The sequence below is a fragment of the Pseudophryne corroboree genome, chromosome 7 (assembly GCF_028390025.1).
Source record: "Pseudophryne corroboree isolate aPseCor3 chromosome 7, aPseCor3.hap2, whole genome shotgun sequence".
NCBI classification, from domain to species: domain Eukaryota; kingdom Metazoa; phylum Chordata; class Amphibia; order Anura; family Myobatrachidae; genus Pseudophryne; species Pseudophryne corroboree.
Genome location: NC_086450.1, coordinates 4,026,044 through 4,041,063, shown reverse-complemented (window position 1 = coordinate 4,041,063; position 15,020 = coordinate 4,026,044). Strand labels below are relative to the sequence as shown.

The 15,020-nt window shown below is 51.4% G+C and overlaps 1 protein-coding gene across 5 annotated transcripts in view; it reads right to left on the bottom strand.

Moving 5' to 3' along the window:
- Positions 1-12,739, bottom strand: part of RAPH1 (Ras association (RalGDS/AF-6) and pleckstrin homology domains 1) — a 200,354-nt gene extending 187,615 nt beyond the window's left edge. The window contains exon 1 of one of the 5 annotated variants that reach the window (XM_063932610.1): positions 12,676-12,739. The gene's annotated coding sequence lies outside the window, so the exon portion shown is untranslated. Of the gene's footprint in view, positions 1-8,058; positions 8,168-12,296; positions 12,622-12,675 lie in introns of those variants that run through there. The other 4 variants (XM_063932608.1, XM_063932611.1, XM_063932612.1 and 1 more) reach the window with 4 other exon arrangements.
- Positions 12,740-15,020: the final 2,281 nt, after the last annotated feature.

Below are 15,020 nucleotides of genomic sequence, written 5' to 3'. Positions count from 1 at the left end.
CTTGATGTCCCGAGACATCATGTAGTCCCCTTCTTCCAGGTTCGCAATCACTGCTCTGAGTGACTCAATCTTGAATTTGAACCTCTGTATGTAAGTGTTCAAAGATTTTAGATTTAGAATCGGTCTCACCGAGCCGTCCGGCTTCGGTACCACAACAGTGTGGAATAATACCCCGTTCCCTGTTGCAGGAGGGGTATCTTGATTATCACCTGCTGGGAATACAGCTTGTGAATGGCTTCCAAAACTGTCTCCCTGTCAGAAGGAGACATCGGTAAAGCCGACTTTAGGAAACGGCGAGGGGGAGACGTCTCGAATTCTAATTTGTACCCCTGAGATATCACCTGAAGGATCCAGGGGTCTACTTGCGAGTGAGCCCACTGCGCGCTGAAATTCATTGAGACGGGCCCCCCACCGTGCCCGATTCTGCTTGTAAAGCCCCAGCGTATACTGAGGGCTTGGCAGAGGCGGGAGAGGGTTTCTGTTCCTGGGAACTGGCTGATTTCTGCAGCCTTTTTCCTCTCCCTCTGTCACGGGGCAGAAATGAGGAACCTTTTGCCCGCTTATCCACGAAAAGACTGCGCCTGATAATACGGCGTCTTCTAATGTTGAGAGGCGACCTGGGGTACAAACGTGGATTTCCCAGCTGTTGCCGTGGCCACCAGGTCTGAAAGACCGACCCCAAATAACTCCTCCCCTTAATAAGGCAATACTTCCAAATGCCGTTTGGAATACGCATCACCGGACCACTGACGTGTCCATAACCCTCTACTGGTAGAAATGGACAACGCACTTAGACTTGATGCCAGTCAATATTATAGAAATGCATCTTTCAAATGCTCTATAGGCAAAAATATACTGTCCCTATCTAGGGTATCAATATTTTCAGTCAGGGAATCCGACCACGCCAACCCAGCACTGCACATCCAGGCTGAGGCGATTGCTGGTCGCAGTATAACACCAGTATGTGTGTAAATACATTTTAGGATACCCTCCTGCTTTCTATCAGCAGGATCCTTAAGGGCGGCCATCTCAGGAGAGGATAGAGCCCTTACAAGCGTGTGAGCGCTTTATCCACCCTAGGGGGTGTTTCCCAACGCACCCTAACCTCTGGCGGGAAAGGATATAATGCCAATAACATTTTAGAAATTATCAGTTGTTATCGGGGGAAACCCACGCATCATCACACACCTCATTTAATTTCTCAGATTCAGGAAAACTACAGGTAGTTTTTCCTCACCGAACATAATACCCCTTTTTGGTGGTACTCGTATTATCAGAAATGTGTAAAACATTTTTCATTGCCTCAATCATGTAACGTGTGGCCCTACTGGAAGTCACATTTGTCTCTTCACCGTCGACACTGGAGTCAGTATCCGTGTCGGCGTCTATATCTGCCATCTGAGGTAACGGGCGCTTTAGAGCCCCTGACGGCCTATGAGACGTCTGGACAGGCACAAGCTGAGTAGACGGCTGTCTCATGTCAACCACTGTCTTTTATACAGAGCTGACACTGTCACGTAATTTCTTCCAACAGTTCATCCACTCAGGTGTCGACCCCCTAGGGGGTGACATCACTATTACAGGCAATCTGCTCCGTCTCCACATAATTTTTCTCCTCATACATGTCGACACAAAAGTACCGACATACAGCACACACACAGGGAATGCTCTGATAGAGGACAGGACCCCACTAGCCCTTTGGGGAGACAGAGGGAGAGTTTGCCAGCACACACCAGAGCGCTATATATATACAGGGATAACCTTATATAAGTGTTTTTCCCCTTATAGCTGCTGTATAGTTAATACTGCGCCTATTTTGTGCCCCCCTCTCTTTTTTAACCCTTTCTGTAGTGTAGTGACTGCAGGGGAGAGCCAGGGAGCTTCCCTCCAACGGAGCTGTGAGGGAAAATGGCGCCAGTGTGCTGAGGAGATAGGCGCCGCCCCCTTATCGGCGGCCTTATCTCCCGTTTTTCTATGTATTTTGGCAGGGGTTAAATGCATCCATATAGCCCAGGAGCTATATGTGATGCATTTTTTGCCATCCAAGGTGTTTATTATTGCGTCTCAGGGCGCCCCCCCCAGCGCCCTGCACCCTCAGTGACCGGAGTGTGAAGTGTGCTGAGAGCAATGGCGCACAGCTGCAGTGCTGTGCGCTACCTTGTTGAAGACAGGACGTCTTCTGCCCCCAAGCTGGGCCTGTGATCGTCCCTCTGGAGCTAATGTCCAGTAGCCTAAGAAGCCCAATCCACTCTGCACGCAGGTGAGTTCGCTTCTTCTCCCCTTAGTCCCTAGATGCAGTGAGCCTGTTGCCAGCAGGTCTCACTGAAAATAAAAAACCTAAACTAAAACTTTCACTAAGAAGCTCAGGAGAGCCCCTAGTGTGCACCCTTCTCGTTCGGGCACAGAGATCTAACTGAGGCTTGGAGGAGGGTCATAGGGGGAGGAGCCAGTGCACACCAGATAGTCCTAAAGCTTTCTTTAGATGTGCCCAGTCTCCTGCGGAGCCGCTATTCCCCATGGTCCTTACGGAGTCCCCAGCATCCACTTAGGACGTTAGAGAAAACGTCAGCGAGCGATCAACTCGGAATACCCCCTGTGGGAGGAAAGTTAAACAATCAGGGGAAAAACATACAAACTCCACACTCATGGGCCTTAATCAGTTGTTGAACTTATGACCTCAATGCTGTACGGCAGTAATGCTAACCACTACACCAACGTGTTGGTCATAGGACAATTGTCACCAAGATCCTGGCACAGACAACCAAACTGAGATGCTTGGAAGGAAGTGACCGGCTATAAATGCGGGTTGTCTCCCTGGCCAGGGGCACTGGGCTCCAACAGTTCCTTCATCTTGATAAGTGGTGCCCATATAATTAACAAGTAACAAACAATATGATGCAACTGAACCCAGTCACTTCCCGGCATTATTGTAAATCCAGCCAAGAAAAGCAAGTACCTGTCGATGCCTGGTCAACTGCCGACAGCGCCGACATTGTGAAGAGGTGCTTCAGCGGAGGGGTTGTATGGACCACACTGCGAGTGATTCAGTCACTGGCGCTGATCATGGTCGGGAAAAGGGGCGTATTTAAGGCAAGTGAGAGCTTACAGCGCCGGGCCACAATTTATACCTATACTGCTTTCTGTAGAAAATGCTTCCAGAAGACGCTTTTACTGTGGAAAACATGAGACTACGACACAACAGCCAGAACAATCCCTTCACTCATCGCTATTCTAAAGCACAACAAACGGGCGCCGATCACTTTCGTGTATGTGACGGAAATCATTAATTCAGTTCAAACTAGAAATATTTTAAATGTGACCTACAGCAATGGCCGCCTGCCTTTATACGTGGTCTACCCGTGGCCGTAAGGAACTGTACAGAAATTCCAGCTATGGAGAACTGCGCACGCAGCATTTCGTACGGAGATAATGTCGGCATTACTGTAATGGCCCCAACAGACAGACAGGAAGTTCTTAGGATAGAATCAATGGGAGACTATTTCCATTAAGATAAATGGAAACGCACATAAATGTTTCAGCGTGTTCTGTGCGGCTGTTTATCCATCACACGGCTGGTAACGTGTAAGCCTGCAGCGAGGAGACGGGCGGTAGGGTTACTCTCTTAGGGAACACATATGTCAGCACGCCCCCCACATGAATACAGTGGTGTCTATTATGCAGATCATGGAAAACTGCATCATCCTGACCACGGAAATACCGGTTATAGAGGCGACGGAATATATCCAACCAGGTCTCCATTCTGACCCTCACCGGAATACCTGCACCGCTGCAAGGGTACCCTCCAATTCACCATCAGACTAGCGACGGCGACGAAGGGTCTCTGTGAACGGCCTGCCTCTCTGGCTTTGCAGGTGTGACAGATGTAATATGTGCAGAGAGAGTTAGATTTGGGTGGGTTATATTGTTTCTGTGCAGGGTAAATACTGGCTGCTTTATTTTTACACTGCAATTTAGATTTCAGTTTGAACACACCCCACCCAAATCTCTCTCTCTCTGCACGTTACATCTGCCCCACCTCACCCAAATCTAACTCTCTCTGCACATGTTACATCTGCCCCAGCTGCAGTGCACGTGGTTTTGCCCAATTACTAACTTTTTTGGTTTGCTAACACACCTGAATAACCCATCTATGAGACTTTTGTGTGACATATAAAGCCACATTCACAGATATACATAGATGTAAAGGTTCCCATATACTGACAGAATAAGAGCTTTCACATTGCTTACATTTCCTACACAGCTAATTGCAGCTATTGCTCTATGGGGGTCATTCTGAGTGGATCGCTCGCTAGCTATTTTTTAGATCAGATAGTCGCCACCCATACGGGAGTGTATTTTTGCTTTGCAAGTGTGCGATCGCATGTGCAGCCGAGCGGTACAAAAAAGTTTTGTGCAGTTTCTGAGTTGCCCAGGACTTACTCAGCCGCTGCGATCACTTCTGCCTGTCCGGGCCCGGAATTGACGTCAGACTCCCGCCCTGCAAACGCTTGGACACGCCTGCGTTTTTCCAAACACACCCAGAAAACGGTCAGTTGACACCCACAAACGCATTCTTCCTGTCAATCTCCTTGTGATCGGCTGTGTGAATGGATTCTTCGTTAAATCCATCGCCCAGCAACAATCCGTTTGTACCCGTACGACGCGTCGGAGCATTACGGTGCATATGATTGCGCAGTGGTGACCTGATCGCTGCGCTGTGAAAAACTGCAGCGTGCGATCAGGTCAGAATGACCCCCTATGTTACCAACTATCTCGGGATGAGGGAGGGTGGCTGCAGCACCCTTAAATGTGACAATGGGGGGAATTCAATTATCACGAAAAATTCACGCAAAAAAGTGGACTTTGCCGCAATTTATTGCCCGATTGTGTTATCAGACAATTCAATTGTGGCCTGTTTATTTAGCTAGAAAAAAAACCACAGGATCTGGGATAAGCCCCACATCTGTGTTTTTCTGTTTGCAGCCATGAAAATGGGTCAGTTATCTGGGATTTTTTCTCCTGCCTCCTGATACTGCCGGCTATTAGGGCTAATTGAATTCCCCCCTATGTACGTCTGTGAAATCTCTCACATGGTGGAAAATGTAATGGCCACGATCTGGGCGGGCTCCCAGTGAGTCTGCCCTATCTTTGGAGGGAAATCAACTGTTGTTTGGGTGCCCTACGGCAGTTATTCAATTGTATGCCGATAGGCCCCGACTGCACGATTGTTAATTGTGGTCTCCTGAGGTGGCGGCGAGCAGCAATCTGTAATATGGAGGCGCTAGCCAGGTATTGCACAGGTGGCATTTGGAAGCAACATGCGCGATAAGTAATGCAGACGAGTTTGATCGGGAAAACAACTGAATAGCTCCATTGGCTTTGCATTTAATTAATGCTACTTTAAATCTTAATGCAGACTCGCTGGGAGCACACAGATCACAGCATATTACATTTACCCCATGATCACACACTATGGGGGCAGTACAGTTAGTAGTCTGACTGCGATCTGTCGGCCGTGTCAGCGCATCTCCGCCATCGATACCGCTAGTTTATCTCTCACCCACAGACGTACGCAGGAAAACCTGCAATGTTCAGCGTGCCATGATAGGCAAGTGCGCAGCTGAACATCGCAGGTTGTCTGCGGCACACTGCCGGTAACTGAATCGGCACAAAAGCCTCACAACGCAATCGGAATCATACGGAACTAATTTGTATGCTAGCCATGCAGGAGTCATAGGTAGCCAATATACCTTCCTACATGTGTCACGGCTCAAAGCGGTTCTCACAAATAGCTACAGACCCTACCCCGAGCGGGAAAGAAAGGCTTATTCCATCTGCAACACAAGTTACCCCCCAATGTGTTGCTGTATAACGCCTGCTGCCAGTACAACAGATGGTATAAGTCACTACAGCGTGGGTATATCTGCACTTATTTCCCCAGCGCACGAGAGAACAACCCTGAGAGGAGACCTGGGTCACTACCTACCTGCCGCAGTAACACCGCCTGCCCCAGTTACCACAGCCACCTGCCCCAACCACCACCACAGCCGCCGCCTGCCCCAGTCACCACCACAGCCTGTCCCAGTCACCACAGCCGCCGCCTGCCCCAGTCACCAGTCGCCTGCCCCAGACACCACCGCCGCCTGCCTCAGTCACCTGCCCCAGTCACCACCTGCCCCAGACACCACCGACGCCGCCTGCCCCAGTCAACAGTCGCCTGCCCCAGTCACCACAGCCGCCGCCTGCCCCAGACACCACCGCCCCCAGTCACCACAACAGCCACCTGCCCCAGACACCACCGCCGCCTGCCCCAGACACCACCGCCGCCTGCCCCCAGACACCACCGCCTGCACCAGTTGCCTGCCCCAGTCACCACCGCCTGCCCCAGTCACCACCGCCGCCTGCACCAGTAACACAGAAGAAGGTCACATGGTTTGGGTGAAATCACAGTTTTCCAAAAACCCAATGTGATATGAATTACCCGCTTGCTGACTGTCGTGGGGCAAATCACATCTACCAAATGCCATGATTTCGGCAACACAGCACCAATTTGAGTTATGTTTTACGGTATGTCATCTTACCATGGGAAGCGGGCGCGTTATCGTGAAGAAGGATGTTTTACGGAGATGGGGGGGGGGGGGAGCTGAGAACACCGCCACTGTGGCGCATCACTACCATGCAAATCGATAAATACAGTGCCACTTTCATGCCACGGAGATTATTTTCATGTACTCAGATCTAGCACATATAGTATGGTCATTATTAGTCACCGTTTCCGCGCCGGAGCTTACAATCTACTTATTGGAGTCTCGGACCCAGCGGCACAAGGAGATCGCCCATTTCCTCACAGATTCGTTCCAAATGCCAAACCTTTATATGTGGCCAGACCTGTAAGTGACGCCGGTGAGGCTCACAAGCTGCGGACCCTTCCCGTGGTATGACGTAATAACATCCAGTGCGCAGGGGCCTCAGACACAAAGCAATGGGAAATGACACAAACCAGTCTGATCAAGAGGATAATCATTAAACAGAAAATAAAATAAATAGTTGCCATGAAACGACCGCAGAACGTAAGTCCCCCGTGTAACGCCGCTCTCCGTCACGCCGGATTATAGATCCTCTCTAGGCTGAATACTGGAGATGAAAGCACTAGACAAGGAGCTGCCATACGCTGGACCAGATACAATTAATAATTTAGGACTGGAGAGATATTGATTAGAGAAGATTCCTCTGACTCAGCGGGATCCTACAAGTGACCTCTTATGGGCCAGAACGGGGCAGACAGGACCACAATAGAGACGCTGAAAGCTCAGAATTGTGAGAACGCTGCATACTGCGCATTGCTCTGTCCCGTGCGCTGGGAGATGACAGGTCACACAGTAACCTACGGCGTACAAGTAATAACAAGTAGAACGCGGGTCCTGGGACGTGTAAAGACCAACCCAGAAATCTTTCCTGTAGCAACAAGTGGCATCATCAACAACAAAATGTAGCCGAGTCCATATAAACCTGACATATATTCCTAGTGTGCTCTACATGTTCACATTGCATTACAAGAGTCCCGTAAGAGAAAAGCCCCAAAGCTTACAAGGGTATGAGACTTAGGTTCGACAACAATTAGGGCGACACCTATTGGTCGACACTAGAAATAGGTCGACACGGCCATTAGGGCAACATGCGCTCGGCACAGGTTACTATTCCCAACCGTAGTCCACGTGGATCGTAAAGTATGAAAAAGTTCAAAAAAATAAGAAAAAAAACGTGAAAAACTCATGTTGACCTTTTTTCATGTTGTCATTGTTCATGTCAACCTATTTCTAGTGGTGACCTATTCACTGTCGACCAATGGATGTCAACCTAATGGGTGTCGACCCATAGTCCGAATACCATCTTACAATCCCCAGGCAAAACAGCGCCAAGCGGTTCAATAATAAATACTAGGCCAGGTGATCCCCAAACAAAGGACGTATTTTACATTTAGCCAACTTCTAGCACCAGACAAAGCCACATAGACGGCAAAGTGCAAGACACAAACATAAAGTGTCATATGTTACTCACAGGTGTGTCGCAGTCACGCCAAACAGACCCCTCTTAGCGCGGCAGGTTGCGGCAGAATCTTCTCGCGTCTTTTTGCTTCTTATTTGTCACAACAGACGTACAGGGAGACTGAGTGTTGTGATATGTGACACTTGTATATCTGTTTGTGACTGAGGCTCTGATCTGTACACAAAGTGCTACAATGTAGCAGCCGCAGCTTTTATCAAATTCAAGTTCTGTTCTGCTCCGTATACAGATACAATATACAGGCGTCACACATCACATTAATCAGCACAGCCTCCTGTGCGTCCTAGTCACACTGCGACTATACAACACCTATATACTGCATTGTGTAGTTACCAAATAGATACACCTGTGCTGATCCTGGTATAAACACTGTGACTACACATCACCTATATACTGCAGGGTGTAGTTACCGGATAGATACACAGACTACACATCACCTATATACTGCAGGGTGTAGTTACCGGATAGATACACAGACTACACATCACCTATATACTGCAGGGTGTAGTTACCGGATAGATACACAGACTACACATCACCTATATACTGCAGGGTGTAGTTACCGGATAGATACACAGACTACACATCACCTATATACTGCAGGGTGTAGTTACCGGATAGATACACAGACTACACATCACCTATATACTGCAGGGTGTAGTTACCGGATAGATACACAGACTACACATCACCTATATACTGCAGGGTGTAGTTACCGGATAGATACACAGACTACACATCACCTATATACTGCAGGGTGTAGTTACCGGATAGATACACAGACTACACATCACCTATATACTGCAGGGTGTAGTTACCGGATAGATACACAGACTACACATCACCTATATACTGCAGGGTGTAGTTACCGGATAGATACACAGACTACACATCACCTATATACTGCAGGGTGTAGTTACCGGATAGATACACAGACTACACATCACCTATATACTGCAGGGTGTAGTTACCGGATAGATACACCTGGGCTACTCCTGATCCCGTATAAGCAATGTAACATCTGACAGACACAATATGAGCGCCAGGAGATAGGTACGGCCATCACCCACCCGCTGGTCTGTGTATTCTGCAGGTCAGGGGCTATGCTGTCACTAGTAGTGCATCGCTCGCTGGTCTGTGTATTCTGCAGGTCAGGGGCTATGCTGTCACTAGTAGTGCATCGCTCGCTGGTCTGTGTATTCTGCAGGTCAGGGGCTATGCTGTCACTAGTAGTGCATCGCTCGCTGGTCTGTGTATTCTGCAGGTCAGGGGCTATGCTGTCAGTAGTAGTGCATCACTCGCTAGTCTGTGTATTCTGCAGGTCAGGGGCTATGCTGTCAGTAGTAGTGCATCGCTCGCTGGTCTGTGTATTCTGCAGGTCAGGGGCTATGCTGTCACTAGTAGTGCATCGCTCGCTGGTCTGTGTATTCTGCAGGTCAGGGGCTATGCTGTCACTAGTAGTGCATCGCTCGCTGGTCTGTGTATTCTGCAGGTCAGGGGCTATGCTGTCACTAGTAGTGCATCGCTCGCTGGTCTGTGTATTCTGCAGGTCAGGGGCTATGCGGTCACTAGTAGTGCATCGCTCGCTGGTCTGTGTATTCTGCAGGTCAGGGGCTATGCTGTCACTAGTAGTGCATCGCTCGCTGGTCTGTGTATTCTGCAGGTCAGGGGCTATGCTGTCACTAGTAGTGCATCGCTCGCTGGTCTGTGTATTCTGCAGGTCAGGGGCTATGCTGTCACTAGTAGTGCATCGCTCGCTGGTCTGTGTATTCTGCAGGTCAGGGGCTATGCTGTCACTAGTAGTGCATCGCTCGCTGGTCTGTGTATTCTGCAGGTCAGGGGCTATGCGGTCACTAGTAGTGCATCGCTCGCTGGTCTGTGTATTCTGCAGGTCAGGGGCTATGCTGTCACTAGTAGTGCATCGCTCGCTGGTCTGTGTATTCTGCAGGTCAGGGGCTATGCTGTCACTAGTAGTGCATCGCTCGCTGGTCTGTGTATTCTGCAGGTCAGGGGCTATGCTGTCAGTAGTAGTGCATCACTCGCTAGTCTGTGTATTCTGCAGGTCAGGGGCTATGCTGTCAGTAGTAGTGCATCGCTCGCTGGTCTGTGTATTCTGCAGGTCAGGGGCTATGCTGTCACTAGTAGTGCATCGCTCGCTGGTCTGTGTATTCTGCAGGTCAGGGGCTATGCTGTCACTAGTAGTGCATCGCTCGCTGGTCTGTGTATTCTGCAGGTCAGGGGCTATGCTGTCACTAGTAGTGCATCGCTCGCTGGTCTGTGTATTCTGCAGGTCAGGGGCTATGCGGTCACTAGTAGTGCATCGCTCGCTGGTCTGTGTATTCTGCAGGTCAGGGGCTATGCTGTCACTAGTAGTGCATCGCTCGCTGGTCTGTGTATTCTGCAGGTCAGGGGCTATGCTGTCACTAGTAGTGCATCGCTCGCTGGTCTGTGTATTCTGCAGGTCAGGGGCTATGCTGTCACTAGTAGTGCATCGCTCGCTGGTCTGTGTATTCTGCAGGTCAGGGGCTATGCTGTCACTAGTAGTGCATCGCTCGCTGGTCTGTGTATTCTGCAGGTCAGGGGCTATGCGGTCACTAGTAGTGCATCGCTCGCTGGTCTGTGTATTCTGCAGGTCAGGGGCTATGCTGTCACTAGTAGTGCATCGCTCGCTGGTCTGTGTATTCTGCAGGTCAGGGGCTATGCTGTCACTAGTAGTGCATCGCTCGCTGGTCTGTGTATTCTGCAGGTCAGGGGCTATGCTGTCACTAGTAGTGCATCGCTCGCTGGTCTGTGTATTCTGCAGGTCAGGGGCTATGCGGTCACTAGTAGTGCATCGCTCGCTGGTCTGTGTATTCTGCAGGTCAGGGGCTATGCTGTCACTAGTAGTGCATCGCTCGCTGGTCTGTGTATTCTGCAGGTCAGGGGCTATGCTGTCACTAGTAGTGCATCGCTCGCTGGTCTGTGTATTCTGCAGGTCAGGGGCTATGCTGTCACTAGTAGTGCATCGCTCGCTGGTCTGTGTATTCTGCAGGTCAGGGGCTATGCTGTCACTAGTAGTGCATCGCTCGCTGGTCTGTGTATTCTGCAGGTCAGGGGCTATGCTGTCACTAGTAGTGCATCGCTCGCTGAGGTAGATCTCAATACCTTCCATGGAAACTGATCACAGTAATGTCACACTTCCAGCAACATCTCCGTACAGCAGAGGCCCAGCTCCCAGTAATCCAATCCCCAGGCTGCACAGCACACAGGCCCGGCCATCCTGCAACACTGCCGGAGCCTGGGTGATGTGACAGTGCTACAGCCAGATATACACACACACACACACAGTATATACACACAACATATACACACAGTATATACATATACACACAGTATACACATAGCATATACAGATACACACAGCATATACATATACACACAGTATATACATATATACACATAGCATATACAGATACAATGAGCATAGTGTGTAACACACCAGGTATATACAAGCAGGCCAGTGACAGTGCTACAGCCATATATACACAGGCAGGATAGATAGATATATATATATATATATATACATACACACACATACATGCACACACACACAGAATGAGGCATGGGGGCATCCTGCAGCCGGGGAGGGAGGATCACACGCCGGCTGCTGTGTCCTGATCTCCCCGCATGGACAGCGGCAGCAGGTAACATACATGTGCGGCCTCCCCCGGCTGTAACACACACACAGTATATATCACACATATCACACACTGTATATATATATATATATATATATATATATATATATATATATATATATATATATATATATATATATATAACACAGCGCACACACCCGGGTACACTGATACAATGTAACACACCCGGGTACACTGATACAATGTAACACACCCGGGTACACTGATACAATGTAACACACCCGGGTACACTGATACAATGTAACACACCCGGGTACACTGATACAATGTAACACACCCGGGTACACTGATACAATGTAACACACCCGGGTACACTGATACAATGTAACACACCCGGGTACACTGATACAATGTAACACACCCGGGTACACTGATACAATGTAACACACCCGGGTACACTGATACAATGTAACACACCCGGGTACACTGATACAATGTAACACACCCGGGTACACTGATACAATGTAACACACCCGGGTACACTGATACAATGTAACACGTCCCCATGTGCCGCCCGCACCTCCCGCCTCTCACCTCGGTACCGGAGCGCAGACTCTCCCGCTGACTCCCGGGCACAGCGCGGACACACGGCGGCCTCACCTCCCTCAGCTCCCGGCTGGAGAGTGACGGCGACACCGGGAGGGCGGGGGAGGGAGGAGTGCGGGGGGGAGGCCGGGCCTTCTTCTCATCCACTGCCGCTCCCTCCTCTGCTTCTGCAGCTGCCGCTCCTGCTATAGTACAGCGCTATGTATACTGCCCCCCTCTCCTGCTGTCTCTCCCCGGCCTCTCCTTCTATAGTACAGCGCCGTGTATACTGCCACTCAGCGCCCTCTGCCTGCACAGCTCTGTATATACTGTTCCCATCTCCTGCTATGGTACAGCGCTGTGTATACTGCCACTCAGCGTCCTCTACCTGCACAGCGCCGTGTATACTGCCCCCCTCTCCTCCTGCAGCTGCCGCTCCTGCTATGGTACAGCGCCGTGTATACTGCCACTCAGCGCCCTCTACCTGCACAGCGCCGTGTATACTGCCCCCCTCTCCTCCTGCAGCTGCCGCTCCTGCTATGGTACAGCGCCGTGTATACTGCCACTCAGCGCCCTCTACCTGCACAGCGCCGTGTATACTGCCCCCCTCTCTTCCTGCAGCTGCCGCTCCTGCTATGGTACAGCGCCATGTATACTGCCACTCAGCGCCCTCTACCTGCACAGCGCCGTGTATACTGCCCCCCTCTCTTCCTGCAGCTGCCGCTCCTGCTATGGTACAGCGCCGTGTATACTGCCACTCAGCGCCCTCTACCTGCACAGCGCCGTGTATACTGCCCCCCTCTCCTCCTGCAGCTGCAGCTCCTGCTATGGTACAGCGCCGTGTATACTGCCACTCAGCGCCCTCTGCTTGCACAGTGCTGTGTATGCTGCTCCTCACTCCTGCTGTTTCTCCCCGGCCTCCCCTGCTATGGTACAGTGCCGTGTATACCGCCACTCAGCGCCCTCTGCCTGCACAGCTCTGTATATACTGTTCCCATCTCCTGTCTCTCCTGCTATGGTACAGCGCTGTGTATACTGCCCCCCTCTCCTGCTGCCTCTCCTGCTATGGTACAGCGCTATGTATACTGCCCCCCTCTCCTGCTGTCTCTCCCCGGCCTCTCCTTCTATAGTACAGCGCCGTGTATACTGCCCCCCTCTCCTCCTGCAGCTGCCGCTCCTGCTATGGTACAGCGCCGTGTATACTGCCACTCAGCGTCCTCTACCTGCACAGCGCCGTGTATACTGCCCCCCTCTCCTCCTGCAGCTGCCGCTCCTGCTATGGTACAGCGCCGTGTATACTGCCACTCAGCGCCCTCTACCTGCACAGCGCCGTGTATACTGCCCCCCTCTCCTCCTGCAGCTGCCGCTCCTGCTATGGTACAGCGCCGTGTATACTGCCACTCAGCGCCCTCTACCTGCACAGCGCCGTGTATACTGCCCCCCTCTCTTCCTGCAGCTGCCGCTCCTGCTATGGTACAGCGCCGTGTATACTGCCACTCAGCGCCCTCTACCTGCACAGCGCCGTGTATACTGCCCCCCTCTCCTCCTGCAGCTGCCGCTCCTGCTATGGTACAGCGCCGTGTATACTGCCACTCAGCGCCCTCTGCTTGCACAGTGCTGTGTATACTGCTCCTCACTCCTGCTGTTTCTCCCCGGCCTCCCCTGCTATGGTACAGTGCCGTGTATACCGCCACTCAGCGCCCTCTGCCTGCACAGCTCTGTATATACTGTTCCCATCTCCTGTCTCTCCTGCTATGGTACAGCGCTGTGTATACTGCCCCCCTCTCCTGCTGCCTCTCCTGCTATGGTACAGCGCTATGTATACTGCCCCCTTCTCCTGCTGTCTCTCCCCGGCCTCTCCTTCTATAGTACAGCGCCGTGTATACTGCCACTCAGCGCCTTCTGCCTGCACAGTGCTGTGTATACTGCTCCCTCTCCTGCTGTCTCTCCCCAGCCTCTCCTACTATAGTACAGCGCCGTGTATACTGCTCCCCATTCCTGCTGTCTCTCCCCGGCCTCTCCTTCTATAGTACAGCGCCGTGTATATTGCCACTCAGCGCCGTGTATACTGCTCCCCTCTCCTGCTATGGTACAGCGCCGTGTATACCGCCACTCACTGTGTATACTACTCCCCTCTCCTGCTGCCTCTGTTGCTATAGTACAGTGCCGTGTATACTGCCACTCAGCGCCCTCTACCTGCACAGCGCCGTGTATACTGCCACTCAGCGCCCTCTACCTGCACAGCGCCGTGTATACTGCCACTCAGCGCCCTCTGCCTGCACAGCGCCATGTATACTGCTCTCCTCTCCTGCTGCCTCTCCCACTATGGTACCGCGCCATGTATACTGCCACTCAGCACCCTCTGCCTGCACAGCGCTGTTTATACCGCCACTCAGCGCCCTCTGCCTGCACAGCGCTCTGTATACTGCTCCCCTCTCCTGCTGCCTCTCCCCGGCCTCTCCTACTATGGTACAGCGCTGTGTATACGGCCACTCAGTGCTCTCTGCCTGCACAGCACCGTGTATACTGCTCCCCTCTCCTGCTGCCTGTCCCCAGCCTCTACTGCTATGGTACAGCACTGTGTATGCTGCTTCCTTCTCCTGCTATCTCTCCCCGGCCTCCCCGCTATGGTACAGCGCCGTGTATACTGCTCCCCATTCCTGCTGTCTCTCCCCGGCCGCTCCTGCTATGGGACAGCGCCATGTATACTGCCACTCAGCGCCCTCTGCCTGC